This window comes from Panthera uncia (genome assembly GCF_023721935.1).
Source record: "Panthera uncia isolate 11264 chromosome A1 unlocalized genomic scaffold, Puncia_PCG_1.0 HiC_scaffold_16, whole genome shotgun sequence".
NCBI classification, from domain to species: Eukaryota; Metazoa; Chordata; class Mammalia; order Carnivora; family Felidae; genus Panthera; species Panthera uncia.
The window spans coordinates 22,240,354-22,256,231 of NW_026057576.1; the positions used below are offsets into that span (position 1 = coordinate 22,240,354).

Here is a 15,878-nt window from a genome sequence, read left to right on the forward strand (position 1 = left end):
TCTACCTGTTACCATGTTCTTTCAAGAACTTTCCAGAACATTATAAAGAAGACTTTATAGAATATCCAATCATTAGCTTTGAGCCACCCAATAATTTAGAGCTGATAATAATAATAATATCAGCTAATAATTATTGAATGCTTACTATGTGCCAGGCACTGCACTGAAACTTTTTTTTTTAATTTTTAAAAGTTTCTATTTATTTTTGAGAGAGAGAGAGAGAGAGAGAGAGAGCGAGAAAGGGAGGGGGGGGGGGAGACAGTGAGCACACAGGAGGGGCAGAGAGAGGGAGACAGAGAATCCTTAGCAGGCTCCACACTGGCAGTGCAGGACCTGATGCAGGGCTTGAACTCATGAACCATGAGATCATGATCTGAGCTGAAATCAAGAGTTGGTCGCTTAACCAACTGTGTCACCCAAGTGCCCCTGTGCTGAGAACTTTATGTGCATCAAATCTCATTTAAGTCTTAAAAACTCTATATAGCTTTTCTCCTCAAAATGTGGTCCGCAGATCAGTTGCATGGGCATTACTAGGAACCTGTGAGAAATTCAGCTTTTAGAACCTGCTACAGATCCCCTGAATCAGAGCCTGCATTTTACTAAGATGTAGGCCACTTGTGTGATCGTGGATGTCTGAGATGTTCCACTCCTAGGAACTGCCCTGGCCCATTTTATGGAGGAGAAAAATAAGGCTTGGGGAGATTTCAGGAACTTAGGTGTCCATTTAGCCATTACGTTCAAACCAGGCTACGTGCCTCCAAAGTCTTGCACATCACAAATGGCTACTTTCCATATCTGAGCCTTGGCCTGCATGCCTGTCACACGGGGATAAAGGTGCCTTAGGGTTTTGGTGTCATCGCATGAAATGCGAGGTAATCGTGCAAAGCAGCAGACTGAGCATCTTGCCCACAACTGAAGGACAGCTTGGTTTATTTTCTATAAAATGGTGTTAATAATGCCCACCTTTCAACAGTCTGAGACTCTCCACCATAATGCCTGCAAAGAGCTTAGCCAGGGTTCAACAAATGGTGATTATATTTTATGTGTGTAATGATGAAAACTCATGAATAAGGACTAGATTCTAAGCAAGTGTTTCTTCATAAATTTCCAGGCAAAGCATGATTTCTGCTTGTTTGGAAGGACAAGGACTCTCTTTCTGTGGCAACCCTCATTCCCTATTCCTATAGCAAGAAACCTAAAAGTGAAATAAGCAGGAAGGGAGACATTTTATCTCCCCAGAGGCCTCTGTCTTCTCCTGTACTTATTTTTTCAATAGGGAGAAAGCTGGACATGGTCATGAGCAAATGTCAATTTCTGTACTTTTGTGGCAATATCTCCCTGCTATGGATGTGATTCTAACAGTAGTTCAGCCTGTGAATGAATGCCACTTTTTTGTATTCCTGTGTCACAGAGCCCTTTCCCTTTCTCACCAGATGAGACATCATGGGTCTTTCTGAAGTAGCTCGTGCCAGGAGGTCACACATGGGCTTGGTGGCCAGAGATCTGGCCATTTGAAAGTTCGCTGTGTCACAGATGTGGTCTGACCTCTGGCTGATAGGCTGTCGGTCCCTCATTCCACTGGGAGCCTTCACGCCCTGCTTGTGGGTTGCAGCGGGAACATCTTTTTTGTGGAGTGACAGGTGCAATTCCTTTTTCACTCACTGCCTTGCATCGTGTTGCTTCTAAGTCTAGGCTTCTTTTCAGAGTCCACATTTCCACGAGGTGGTGCAGGGCAGTGGCTTATGCACTCCAGTCTCTGGTGACTGACTGTCTGCTTTCAAATCTTGGCTCTGCAGGTTACTTAACCTTTTTTTGTGCTTCATTTCCTTTGCTGGAAGGGAATAGTAAAAGTATCTACCTGCTTGCTAGGGTTGTGAGAGTTTAGACGGACTTAGAACAGTGCTTACTATATAGGAAGTATTCAGTGATGGCTCTTGTTACCTTTGTTTTTCCCAGGAAATCTGTGACCCGGTCAGGATAGTTTTGTTTCCCACTTAACCGATGAGCACATTAGGGTCACCCAAGCATAGGTTCATAATCCCTTGCATCCAAAAGCATTGAAACAAAGAGATTTTTTAAAAAGTAATTATTTGGTAGTAAAACTTGACCAGAACTGACATGTTGGTATCTATGATCTTTATCTTACCTAGTGTATATATTCATGTTTCACTGAAATAGTAGTGTGTTTGATTTTGGGTGTGGCTGTGTGCCCCTCTGAGGAGCTGATGAAACTCTCTGAACTTCAGATGGCTTGCCTGAAAAACAGGGTTGTGATACCCTCGTCACTGGGTTGCTGGGGGATTAGATGCAGGAATGCTTATATATTGAGAAGACAGGCCATTATGTTCCTCTTGTCCCAGACTAATTAGAGTCAAGACTTCTGGGAAGAACATAATAGGGCTCTTAGAATGAGCCATTTATTGGAGCCTCTTGAGAAAACTATTGAAAGGTACCATTAAGGTACATTAAGGCCCACTTCTTGATTCTGTAGGGTCTGGGGCAAGCAGGAAAAGAGCCAGACTCTATTCTGCCCACCAGTGTCTTACAGGGTCCAAAGGTCAGAGGGGCTATATTGCTAATTATGATGCAGCAAGTGCAGATGTCAACTCTGAGCCAGGTTTTGATGCTACTTCCCATCACCCCAGGCTTGACCCCACCTGTGCTGACTGCACGTGCCTGATCTCACAAGCCGCCCAGGCTCTGGGGGCTCCTCTGCCTCCTGTCTTCTCCTCCCTCCAGACACCAGGCAAAATAGGTTGTCCTTCCATTTGATGAACTCTCAATTCAATCCTGGATCTGTGACTTGACATTCGTGGTCCTCTCTGCCTGGAACATGTCTCTTCCAGATTTTCCCTCATCATCTAAGTCCTAGGCAGGTCCATTGTCATCTCCTAAGAGAGAGGACCTGGCCACCCCTCCTAGCTAAATGACCCCTCTTACTTCTCATAACTCTCTATCCTACAATCATGGTTTTCTCCCCCTTTTCTACTAAACATTTACCCATTATCTGGTAATGGTTATCTGATCTATTGGTATATGTATATATACCATATATATTTTATTATATTTTTAAATATTTTTTATTTTACTTTTATTATACTTCATTTTATTTTATATATAGAGAGAGCACACAAGCAGGGGAGAGAGGCAGAGAGAGAGAGAGAGAGAGAGAGAGAGAGAGAGGATCCTAAGCAAACTCCACACTCTGTTTGGAGCCCAGTGTAGGACTCAATCCCACGACCCTGAGATCATGACCTGAGCCAAAATCAAGAGTCGGATGCTCAACTGACTGAGCCACCCAGGCACCCATCATTTATATACATATATATATTTAAATGTTTATTTAATTTGAGGGAGGGAGAGAAAGTGGGGGAAGGGCAGAGAGAGACAGAGAAAGAGAGAATCCCAAGCAGGCTCTGTGCTGTCAGCACAGAGCCCACTGTGGGGCTCTTTCCCGTGAGCTGTGAGATCATGACCTGAGTGGAAATCAAGAGTCAGATGCTCAACCTACTGAGCTACCCAGGTGCCCCGTGATCCTTGGTTTACGTTTTTATTGTCTCTCTTCCTGCATAGGAATGCAAGTTCTTTAGGTGTGGTGGTTTTGCCAGTCTTGTTCATTATTGTGTTCCCAGACTATAGAACTGTGCCTGGCACATACACTTATTGATAAATGAATAAATGAATGGGAAATCACAAGGGAAACCCAGCCTGAAAGACCCTGTGTCCACTTTATACAGTGGCATCTTGAGGGGATTCCATCCTCTCCAGATTGTTTTGAGAAGCATGGAAATCCTGCTGATATCATGGAAAGCAAACCATAGGATAGTATAGCCTGATCGATTGAAGCCTAAGGAAAAATATGAGACAGAACATAATATCCTGTAGAGCATCTTGTCACAGTGGGGTTGGGGATAGAATACGGAATGGGTGCAGGATTTGGGGTGGTGGAGTGGTAGAGATTCAGCCACACTTGTAAAATGTTTATTTTTAAGAAAAAGAATCTGAAGCAAATATAGCAAAATGTTAATATTTGATAAAGCTGAGTAGAGGATGCATGGATACTTGGAATAGGGTACTTTATAGTGTTATCATTGCTTGAAATATTTTGTAATAAAACTTATGAAACACATAAACACTTTAAAAACACATATTTTTATTAGGTAAGATCCAGGAAGTTATATTCCTCTCTGTGGATAGGGGTAGTTTTATTGAGAGGTGAATGGAATTTATGGATGGAAACTTATAAAAATAAGTGATTACAAAGAGAGGAAATCAGGACCCTCCAGGTAGGGCAACCAGGTTAGAATCTGGGGGGAGCATCTATGAACGATCTTCTTGTGAAGGGCTGATTTTCTTGGGGACTTTTCCTCTAGACTCTGGGAATAGTTACAATTAATCTCTCCTTCTCCCAAGTTATAATTCCCTTTAAAAATTGGTTTAGTGAAGAAATTCATGTATGTACAGCCTGTTATGGCTTTCTGGGGATATGAAAAGACAGGTGGTAAAGAGAAAAGGGAATCTTGTGCCCCATCTCCTTTGTATCTTAAAGAGGAAGCTTCATCCTATGGGTAGATAGAGTTGGGATTTCCATGTGTGGACATCAGGACTGTGAGTAATTGCCCAGGGGAAGCTGGGAGGGATGGGGTATGAATCCTTGATGCTAAAGACTGCTCCTGAGTGACCACTTAGAGCTGTGTAAAGCTGTATGCTTGTCTCCATGTGTTAATGAGACCTGGAATATGAGCAATAAAGGGAAGTGGGCACCTGTGTTGGATATGTATAATAGAACATGATATGGAATGTGAAGTTTTACATTCTAAAGACAAGGGAGAGACACATCTAGGGCAGTCTTACTAAGAGATGATGAATATGATCAGCAAGTAACAATCTGTTTCATCTGTTTTTGCTTATAAAAAAAGAAAAGACATTTGAAAGGATTTTATTGAAAGAAATCCATATTAATGGAAAACTCTTTGGCTTTTATTCTGGGTTGTTCCAAACACTCCCCCCCCCCCCCCCCGCCCCGCAACTCCTTTCCAAGAGGACCACTGTAGAGACTAGCAGTCTTACAGAAGGGAGTGCTGGTCTCTCAATCCTGGTAGAGGCCTGGTGGGTAGTTTACTTTTGGGATGGGGCATAGAGAGAGAGAGAGAGGTGTGGGAAACTTCACGTGTCCCTGGGATTGGAGAGTAAGATTGATGCCTGCCTCCTTCATAGAGAGTTATGAAGTGGGTAGGCTGTCTGGAACAGCCCTCAGAGGTAGAGAAGGGGGGCAGGGGAGCACTGCATCTGGGCCAATCTATAATGACGTTTGAGTTCCCATCACCATCACCAGTAGAGGTAAACAGGCTACCAGCCATCTTGAAGGGATCTTCCCCCAAAAGGGCACCTGCAAGGGGGAGGGAGACAGCAGCAATTAGAGGCCAAGGTTGGACTGCTGAGAATAGGAGATTGGGGGGGGGGGACTGGAAGAGGCTGTCCAGAGAGCCCAGGGCCCAGGTCAGAGAACCGGTCAGTGCCAAATTCAACACGTCTGTCAGGGAGGCTCTGAAGGATGGGCCCCTATATAACTTGAAGGCTTGATGTCTGGCTACAGTGATCTCAGGGGGATTTTCTGTAGTTTGCTCCCCTTCATCGTCCCCACCTCCCTGCCTCCCTGAGTATGGAAGAGGGCAAAGATGGAAAGTGAAAGGTGGAAACGGTGTGAGAGACTAGATCATGTACCTATGGCATGTGTTTGGCCCATGGGCCAGAACTGAATTAGGAAGCAAGGAAGAAATTGTAAATAAGATATGATATTGCTGTTTTTATATGATACTACTGAATTTTTTAATACCTGGGAGTGAGTCTCAAATTGCATTAAAGTGGTGGGAACTGCCTGAGATGTTGTCTGGGGGGCACAGTAAGCTTTGATGTAGCATGCCAGTAACAGGAGAAAAATAGAGCTGTTTCCTTGTTGTGCCTTATAGTAATCAGCTCATAAAATAAACCACAGAGAACGTGGTACAGTGCCTTGTGGATGGCAAATTCTTGGTAAATGCCAAAAGGCATTACTATGACCATCATTTTTATCCTCCCCTGCAGAGCAAGTGAGTCAGGTCCAAATCACCACTCTGCAGACTCAAGAGGACAGAGGGTAACTGAGGGAAGCAATGCCTCACAACCAGTATAAAAATCCTGTAATCGAATCACACTTTAAAGTTCACCCTCAGATCTACTTGCCTGGAAAATGCCAAAGAAAGAAACAGGAAAGATGAAATCTCTTAAATTTGTGTGGAATAAATGTGCTGTCCTTCCTAAGAAAGAGGGAGAATGTAGGCCCACCATGGGTAACCTTTCCTAGATCTGTTCCAGGAAAGGTCTCTTGATTGAAGCTTTCAGGGCATTTCAGCATTGGGATGGGTGTACATTTTGGGTGTGGTTTTTATGCAGTCTGTGGGCTGTGGGAGTTGCAAGGCACAGATCCATTCTTGTTCCTCTGACTTTCATGTGAAATTAGCACAACTGTCTTTTTTCATACCAAGTCATGTCATTTCACCATGGCCTCACCCTAGATGCAGAGAAGAGCCTTAGGTATAAGTATTTACTTTGTGGAGAATCTGAAAGGATTACTATGCTAGTAAACACAGGTGAACACAGGGAAAGCATGGATGGTAGAAATTTATGCTAATCCAAAAATGTCAATTGCTTTAATCCTTACCAACCATCTTTGAGACCCTAGGTTCTTCACAGACTAGTTTGAGTTTTATTTTTGTTTCTTGCTAATCTAATATTTGGTGATGATGGGAAGCACTGAGATGGAAAGAAAATAGGTAAAGTAATGGGGCAGGAGAGTCTAATCCATAAACTGGATTGAATACTTAGGCGTTAGCTATAAATACTGTTTTGTAATTATCTGTCATCGTCTGGGTGATTTATACTGACACTCTGAATTATGAGAGGAGAGATGTCCCCTTAACCTGTTTTGCCTCCTCTTTGGATTTGGCTCTGTTAATAATAAAGCTTAGAAAACTCAAGAAAATTATCACTGACTCAGAATCACAGAAGGTACCAGGGCATTGGGTAGGTATAAATTTTAGGCAATCGAGGCGTCATTTGAAAGAAACCTTTGTTAGATCAGAGCATTTCCTGGAATAACACACTATTGAGATTAGCCATGATTGATTCTGGGAATCTTGGGGTCACTTTCTCTACAATTGTTAGGAAAACAACCCACCCAAGAAATTGATATGGTTGAGCAGAACGTGTATAGAACAGTTTAACCCATCCATCTCTTCCTGGGAAATAGCTTGTTTTTAAATCACAGGAGTACTTTGTTTTTTTGAGTGCTGACCCCACCTCTATTTTAGGTGACCTGAGAATAATATGACAAAAAAATTTATTCAAATACATGAAAGAAGTTGACTCACTAATGTGAAGACAGACATGTAAAGAAATAGAACCCTCTAAATTCAGTGATTCTGTTATTCTGCCACAGCCCATGTACCTGCCTCTGCCTGTGTTAGCTCTCCACCCTCACTGAGACCTCCAAACTTTCCCTTCCCTGGTATTTTCACTCATTTGTTATACACTACCCTGCTCATTTCATTCGTCCTTTGGGTAGCTCCTTGTTAATTTACTTCATTTGTTATACAGCTCCCTGTGCATCTCAGTCACTTGACAAACACCTCCATTCAGTGCTGCTAGGCATATGCTGTGAGAGGGCCAGATGGATGGGAATAGAAAAAGTTATCAGGACAGAAGTGGCAGGTACCCTGTCCCTTGCAGTGAAGTCTGAACAAATGTGAAAAACCTTCAATCAAATCCAGGCTGGTGTTACTACCCAGAGAACTGGCCTGAATCACAAAAGGGCAAAGGCACTGGCATCTTGAATGATATTTGGGTCTGGCCTTCATGTGACAAGAACCAGTAACTGGTTACAACTCCCAAGGGGACTGGTAAGAACTAGGCAAGTATGTGAGGTCGCCTAGCTCAGTGGTTAGAATTCAGGACAACTGTTCCAGTTCCTCCCTTCAGAATGTGGTAGGTGGCTGGATGTGGGGTGGAGGTAGAGTTAGCAGAAAGCCTGGGCATCAGGTTGTGGTTGAGGTGGGAAGATCCTATGGAATGGGAACAAAATACAAAATCTGTGGCTACATTTAGGACCTCTCTACTCTAGATGTTCAGACTTGAGATAGGAGATAACTGGAAGTTCCTAATTTGATGCTAGCCTGGATTCCTCTTGCCCCATGGCCAAACCTCCAGATGACTGACCTAGTATATTTTCGGTTGCTTCTTGAGGGCAAGAGCTGTGACTTACCTATTCTCTTACACATCTCAGGACCTCTCACTATGCATTGAACATGGCCAACATGTCACAGGTGACATCTGAATAAATACCAGAAAGGATATTTTAGACAGTGAGCTTCAATCTATAAGCCTTACCATTTATTTTTCCTATTTTTCCCAAGCTCTCATATTTAATCCTTTATTGTAGACACCAACCAGTTTTAGATACTGATTTAGATTTTCAAGTCTTTGCACTGCTTTAAATGCCCTTGTGCCTTTCTTTACTCTCTTCCCTGATCCAAGTAAGAATTATGTTCTATCCATAACCTGGGCATGCAACTCCCATTGAATGCACAAAAGAGCGCTTTTACAATTTCTCTCCCTCCCCCGTTTTGTTGAGATATAATTGATATTAAACATTGTGTAAGTTTAAGGTGCACATTTTAATGATTAGATATTACAAAAATGATTAGCACGATAAGGTTAGTCAACACATCCTAATCATTTTTCTCATTTCAATGGACTTTGTGGTCAGAAAGATCTACATTTGGACTCCAGCTGTATTGGTCAACAGCTGTGAGACTTTGGGCAAGTTATTCACCCTCTCTGCTCACCTATATATTGCAGATTACACAGCTATGCCTTAGCATTATTGTGAGGTGGTAATAAAGTCGAAAGTATAACATACCTAAGAGTGCTAATGAGTAGGCGTTAAATCCCTTTTCTCCCATGGACCATGGCAAGGCTCTACTTCAGTGGTTAGTTTCCCTCTCCATACATCTCTCCAAACTACTCTTATAACCACAATATTTATTTATTTTTTAAAAAAATAATGAACAAATTAACTCACCCATAATCATACAACTGGAGTTCAGTACAGCCAGGATTTAAACTCTGTTCTTTCTAACTCATGTGCCCACATGCTCTTTCTTTTCTGTGCATTAGCAGGTTTCTAGCATCAAGTGTATTTTATTCTATTCTAACAGTTTGAAAATTGAACCAAGTTTTAAAATTTCTGTATTTTCACAGAATCACACATGACGAGCACAAAGCAGACACCAAAAAATGCTAACCTGCTGTGGTTGTACTCAACTGATCCAATATCTCATTCTTCAACCAGCACAGAAATAGGTTCCCCTGAGTGCATGTCCCTACCTTTATCCATATACTCATGTATGAGCATCTGAAAAATGATCATGTCAAATTCCTGGAACCTGTAAATGTTACTTTAGTTGAGAAAAGGGCCTTTGCAGATGTAATTAAAGATCTTGATATTAGGAGATCATTATCCTAGATTACCCAGATGGGCCCTAAATCCAATTGCAAGACAAAGAGGGTTATTTGAGACAGATAGAAGAGAAGATACAGAAAAGTGAAGGAGACAGTGGGGCCACAGAGGCAGGTATTGGAATGATGGCCAAGGGATGCCTTGAACCATCAAAATCAGGAAGAGGCAGGGAAAGATGCTCCTGCACAAACTTCCAAGACAACTTGATGTCAGACCTCTGGCCTTCATAGCTGTGAAAGAATAAATTTCTGTTGTTTGATGTCACCAACATTGGAGTAATTTGTTACTACAAACTCGGAATGAATATACCATGTATTTATATCATAAGCTAAATAAAATGGTAAGAAATTACATTTCTTGAGTGCTTTCCCTCTCCTGTGATTCCTATCTCAGACATTTTCCCAAACTTTGAAGCAATGTTGTTAGCTTGGTTTCCTATCTTAATTATTAATGCTATGTCTGCCTTTGCTGGTTGTGTAATTGTAGGGCCTTACAGCCAATCTTAAATAGAAAAAGGTCAGGTGACATTAGGTGAAGTTTGGAGAGTCTGGGTCTTGGAGACCCAAGGTCAGTGTTTTGTCTTTAATCATTTGCTTAGAGGAAGACAGAAAGAAGAGGTCAGAATTTCCATTGAGTATGGAAAATACTAACTAGGGAAATGGGTAAGGATGATTGTTTCATTACTTGGCAAATTGATTTTAGCTCACGAGCAACTGGTGTCCCTAGATCTGAAAACCATGCCAATGGGTAGTTTAACACATTCTTTTAGGAGATGTGACAACTGCCACAGTGAAGATCATACATTGTTTTAAAATTTAATTCCTATAGGATAATATTGAGGTAAAAATTGCAGTGATCTCTTGACATCCAGAAGTGATAAAATAACCAAAGGTTATTTGCAAGTGATTTGTAGTGAATAATTGCAGACCTAAGGTAGAAAATGAAATAGATTAAATCTTAAAGACTTGAGATAGGGACTCTAGTTCTGGGGCTAAGGTACAAGATCCGTATCTTTACTAGATAGGAGAGAAAGGAGAATAAATAGCTTTCTGATGAAAGAAACTTGTCCATAGTGATGATTTCTCCAAAGACCTATTTTCTTTGTTAGAAAATCAAAGAGGAAAATTATATTGCAAGGTCACGGAATTAATCTTTTTCTGAACAACAACAACAAAAATGCAATTAAAAAGACATAGATTTATATCTGGAAATAAATCCATTGAAAGTGATTGTGGTTGCTCTTTCAGTGTCAGCTGGCTGGGGACCGATACATGAATAAAAATTATTCCTGATTAAAAGATCTGTGGAAGTCGGGTTTGGTTTCATGTCAGAGTCCATTGGTCACTCAGAGGTGGCTGCACTCTGTTCTACAGGAAGGGCAAATCAATCAGAGTGAGAAAGAATTAGAAGTTGAGATGTTCCTATTCATTCTGGTTTTGTCATGGTTTTATGAATTCTCAATTTTAACTCTCATAGCCATTATAAATTTTCATTTTTCTTGGCTATTACTGCGTCAGAGATGTCACACAGCTGTTTCTATGACTCTGATCATCCACTCTCTCTTTTATTTTTATAAGTTCCTATCATCATCATGGTGCTTTGGATGACAGCTGACAGGTGAAAGAGATGGCACTTAAGGGGAACTTTCTCCAAGCTGTCAATATCCAGATAGAATCTTCTGAGGAAATAATAAAAAAGAAATTTCATTTTTTGGAAATCAGCTACTTTAGCCGTAAGGCGTGCTTCTATTTGTCACATAATGTAAGAATTTAAAAAAAAAGTACCAAGATAGAAAACTAAAATTAAAAAAAGCCTTGAGTATATCTCTTGGAGTTCTTTACCACTATCACATCTAGGTTATCTGGGACTCTCTGGTCACAGTGTTTTTCACTCTAAATATACGTTACCTACTATTGTGTAACAAACTACTTCAAGATTAGCAGCTTAAAATAATAAACATTTATTATATCAGAGTTTCTGTGTGTTAGAAAGTAGGAAGCAGCTCAGCTGGATGTTTCTATCTCTGGGTTTATCATGAAGTTACAGTGAAGCTGTTGGCTGGGGCTGTAATCATCTCAAGGCTTGACTGTAGGAAGGTCTGCTTCTGAATCCATTCATATAGTTGCTGGCTGTTTGCAGATTGGGCACTCAGCAGTAGCTGAAGCCAGGTTGGCCTTGGCAAGTGGAAGCCTGTGGTTTTGAGCCCATGCATAACCTCCATCCTTGCTGCCATGGCCATTTTGTTCATGAGCTTGTTGGGCAATGGCAGGGGTGGCTGGAGAAAGAGGCTGATGACTCTTTATGGATTGGCTGTCCAAGCCACCTGTATGTTAAAATCCTCTGAGATCATTCACATGGGACAAAGTATTTTTCACATTCTGTGTCTATTCAAAAATAGCTGTCTACATACCTCCTTCCTAGACCTCCTAGCCACCAATTTTCTAACCTTGTTCCTTCCAAATCCTTGACAATCCTGCCAAGCCATTAAGCCACAGCTCCTGATTTGGTATAGACATGTACCTTTGGGCATCTCTTCCATCATTCCCTGATATTTAAATGTGTCTCTGCTCATGGAAATTCTCACACTGTCAAATAACAGCCATGGCATATTGGACAACATTACTTTTTAGTGGCATAAAACAGACATAATGTCTTCATCAAAAGAGCTTTATTGTTTTTACATAACAATTAGTCTGCAGTCTAAGCTGGGTCCTCAAGGGAAACTTTAAAAACCAAGGCACCTTCTAGCCCCCCACTAGTACCCCTGGGCCATGGTTTTCCTACTCCTGATATAAGATGATAACAAAGTTCTATTAACCTTTTGCTCAATACAGCTTCGTATTTCCATTCTAGAAGAAAGGAGGAAAGAAAGGGCAGGAGGAGAAGGATTATGCCAACAAATACTATTACCAGGAAAACAAGAGCTTCCCTACTCCGCTTACATCTTACTGGCCAGAACTATGTTCCATGGTGTTCCACAGTGGAATAGAGTCTGAGGAGATGAATATTTCTCAGTGGTCATATTGCCTCCCAAAACAAAATTGGGATTCTCTAAGTGAGGAGGAAAGGATGAATGGATACTGGCAGTTTCCATTATTTATTATCTTTTTCTTTTCTATAGTTTGTTGCAGTGGTGGTTAGAAACAACTGTAGGTTGAGGATATGGGGGAAAGGATAGGAGAAAGAGGAAGGTACTGTCAGGAAGAGGAATTGGATGCTAGAGGAATGGAATCCCTTCATTTTTAGTAAATTTAGTTAATTTCCACTTCATATAAGGTGCCATTTTGTTTCTAAGAGAGAAGACCTAGGAGGTAAGTATTCCTTAAATTTCATGCCACTTCTGCCTTCCTTTCCTCTCTGAAAGGAGAACCTCTTGTTCACCCATTATTGTTTGATGAGTCTTACAAGGATTTGCTTTGGTCCACAATACCTGTTTGGTGGTTGTCTGTCTTCTCTGTCAACAACCAAAGTGGTTTCTTTGAGTTTCCTTATTCCTCTGGAGACACTGGCTGTACATTTGCTGTCTAAAGCAAAAGAATGACTCTAAGATCATGTTTTGTGGTTGAGTAGTTAGGAAGGGCAGAGATTATTATACTAGTGAGGCAGGCAATTTTAAGTAGGAGGGATTTGGGAAGATACAAGTTCATACCATCTATCTAATACATCAAGTTTTCTACTTGGCCTAAGCAAGGGTGTTTAGTGGTAGACATTGTCCTTTAACTCATCTCAGTGCCACTGAACACCTAAGCCCTAGAATGCTAGAATTATATCTAGATGCTCTCTAGATTCCTGGGGGATAGACTTTGAACAGGGTGGCCTTCTGTGAAAAAGCTGTTTTATGTTCATGACTGTATTTAATTCACAAGCCACCAGCATCACAAGTCAAATGGCAGATTTTCCTACCAATGAATTGTTCTTATGCCATCTTCTGACATTGAACTGGGATAGAACATAGATTATTTGTTGGGGGGGCATTGATTAACACATTTGTTATGTGTGAGACTAATATACATGATAAATCATAGATACATTGATAAACTGAAAGAAGAATTTACTGTGCTATAAAAATCTCTATGTCTAAACTAATAGTGAATACAGTGATATAAACCTGGTGTCACAGCTCACAAACAATGTAGAAAAAGATTTTAATTCTTCATTTTCCCTGAGATAAGTATTGCCAGTCTCAGTGAAAACCTATTCAATCAGAGTTTCTCCTTCTTGGATTAGTAGATTTTAATAATTTAAGTCATGTCTTTGATTTCTAGGTTGTCTCCATGGCAACCTAGTTGGAAGTCTTTTTGGCAACTAAGTGGGTGAGAACATGTCCCATAGCCACCTGACTTATGGAAAAATGCCACCAGCTGTTTATTTTTCATTTCTAACAAGTTACAGAACATCATATTAGAATATTATCCCCTGAATATTTGTCCTGAGGAGGATTTAGACTCTTGTATTTCATAGTTTGGGACTCTACTGATCTCCACCTGACATGACACCACCCATTTCTTTCCAGTCTATGTTCTCTATTCTGGTGTGGCCAGTATCCCAGGTCATTGATTCTGTGGGAAAGCCAAACTTCTCAGAAGGAGAAAGGCTTATGGCTGCCAATCTGGCTATTGTCTGTGACCTTGATATTCCCTCTATGACCCATGCCCTGCAGGACTTTGTGATTTTCTGTCTCTTCCAACCCAGGGATATACTTTGGCAGCTGATCTGTCACGACACTTGAATAAAGTTCTCTTCTTGTTCATGACCCACTTCTTAATAATAAGAACATGAAGTCAAAGAGGAGGAAGGGAGTTTAGAACACTCAATTCTTCATTACCTGCCATCCCATTCTCTGGCAGCTCATTACACAGGGCTGCCAAATTCCTAGGTAAGATGTCAGGCTACCTTGAAAACTACATTTACTAAAAACTTCATTTGTAACAGACATCCAAGGGAACGTAAGAAAGTAGCAGAGAACAATTAGCTGACAATATCTTTTTCTGGATCTACTTCATTATTTATCCTGTTCTTGCAACTGTCAGAACATATTTGTGTGTTCATTTGTTTAAAAACACTGGCAGGAGCTAGTAGAAATCCAGTTTTCAGTTTTTCTTCCATGGTAGTCTCATGGAGAGATCATACTTTTTCATACCCTAAAGAAATATAGCTTGTAGGAGTCCAGAGAGCAGGAGCTTCAGGTTAACTTACAAAGGAAGGTATAAGAAATCCTCTCGTAAAAATTTTATAGTATCGTAACATCTCAATTCTCTTCTCTATCCTCATATAATACTCTTTTCTTGCTTCACATGAAAATTATTTTTCACTGTATTTGTAATTTCTCCTTTGATCTTTACTTTTCCTCAGATAAGCCCCAGTTCTGGGTTCCGTGGGTTATCTGGCTGTAGCAGAGACAGCTAGCTAACCACCACACATGTGTACTTCCCTTTCCACAGTGGGAAACTGTCCAGCTGGAGACTACTCTTCCCAGTCTCCTTGAATCAAAGCAGGATTGTGTGATTAGTTTTCTCCAAATAGAATATGAGCAGAAGTTATATGCTTCTCTTCTGAGCTGGGGTTTTAAGAAATGATTGTGCATTCTCAGCCCTTTCTTCTCAGGACCTCTGACAAGATTCAAAGAACTCTGAGGTCCAAGGGGATGGTGGAGCCACCGGGCAGAAGGTGACTATGTCCTGAATTACCACATGAAGACACTTGGCAAACGCCTGGACAGTGCCATAAGTATGCAATAAACTTCTCTTGTGTTAAGTCACTAGAATTTTACGACTTATTTGTTAAAGCAGCTGGTGATAGTCTATCTAACATATAATCTTTTTAAAAATAGCCTTTTTATTTTGAGAGAGAGAGAATTCACACATGAAAGGGGAAGGGGCAGAGAGAGAGGGACAGAGAGAATTCCAAGCAGGCTCTGCACTGTCAGTATGGAGCCCAGAGTAGGACTTGAACTCAGGAGCCGTGAGGTCATGACCTGAGCTGAACTTGGACACCTAACCAATTGAGCCAGCCAGGTGCCCCTCTAATATACCATCTTTAATCCCAGATTTCATCTTTTCCATCATTGGTCCTTTATAAACTGGTTGCTTCCTGTCTTCCTTTGTTCCTTCTTACTCTCCATGATTTTCCTGGGTGAACAGCTAAAGAGATAGGTAAGACTAGAAATAGAGGACAAGTGGGGAGATGATGAATTCTGTTTTGGAGATATTAATTTGAATTGCCTATGGGATAGTCAGGTGAGGACATCAAGTAAGAATTTAGACATTTGCCTCCAATTTCAGTAAAGTGTAGGCTAGAGGTACAAGTTTCAGAGTCAATAGCA

General features: G+C 41.0%; 1 long non-coding RNA gene across 2 annotated transcripts in view; it reads left to right on the forward strand.

Moving 5' to 3' along the window:
* The window catches only part of LOC125933782 (uncharacterized), an 84,541-nt gene extending 69,227 nt beyond the window's left edge, over positions 1-15,314 (forward strand). For both annotated transcript variants that reach the window (XR_007461101.1, XR_007461100.1), the window contains exon 3: positions 15,147-15,314. This is a non-coding gene — a long non-coding RNA (uncharacterized LOC125933782). The remainder of the gene's footprint in view (positions 1-15,146) is intronic.
* Positions 15,315-15,878: the final 564 nt, after the last annotated feature.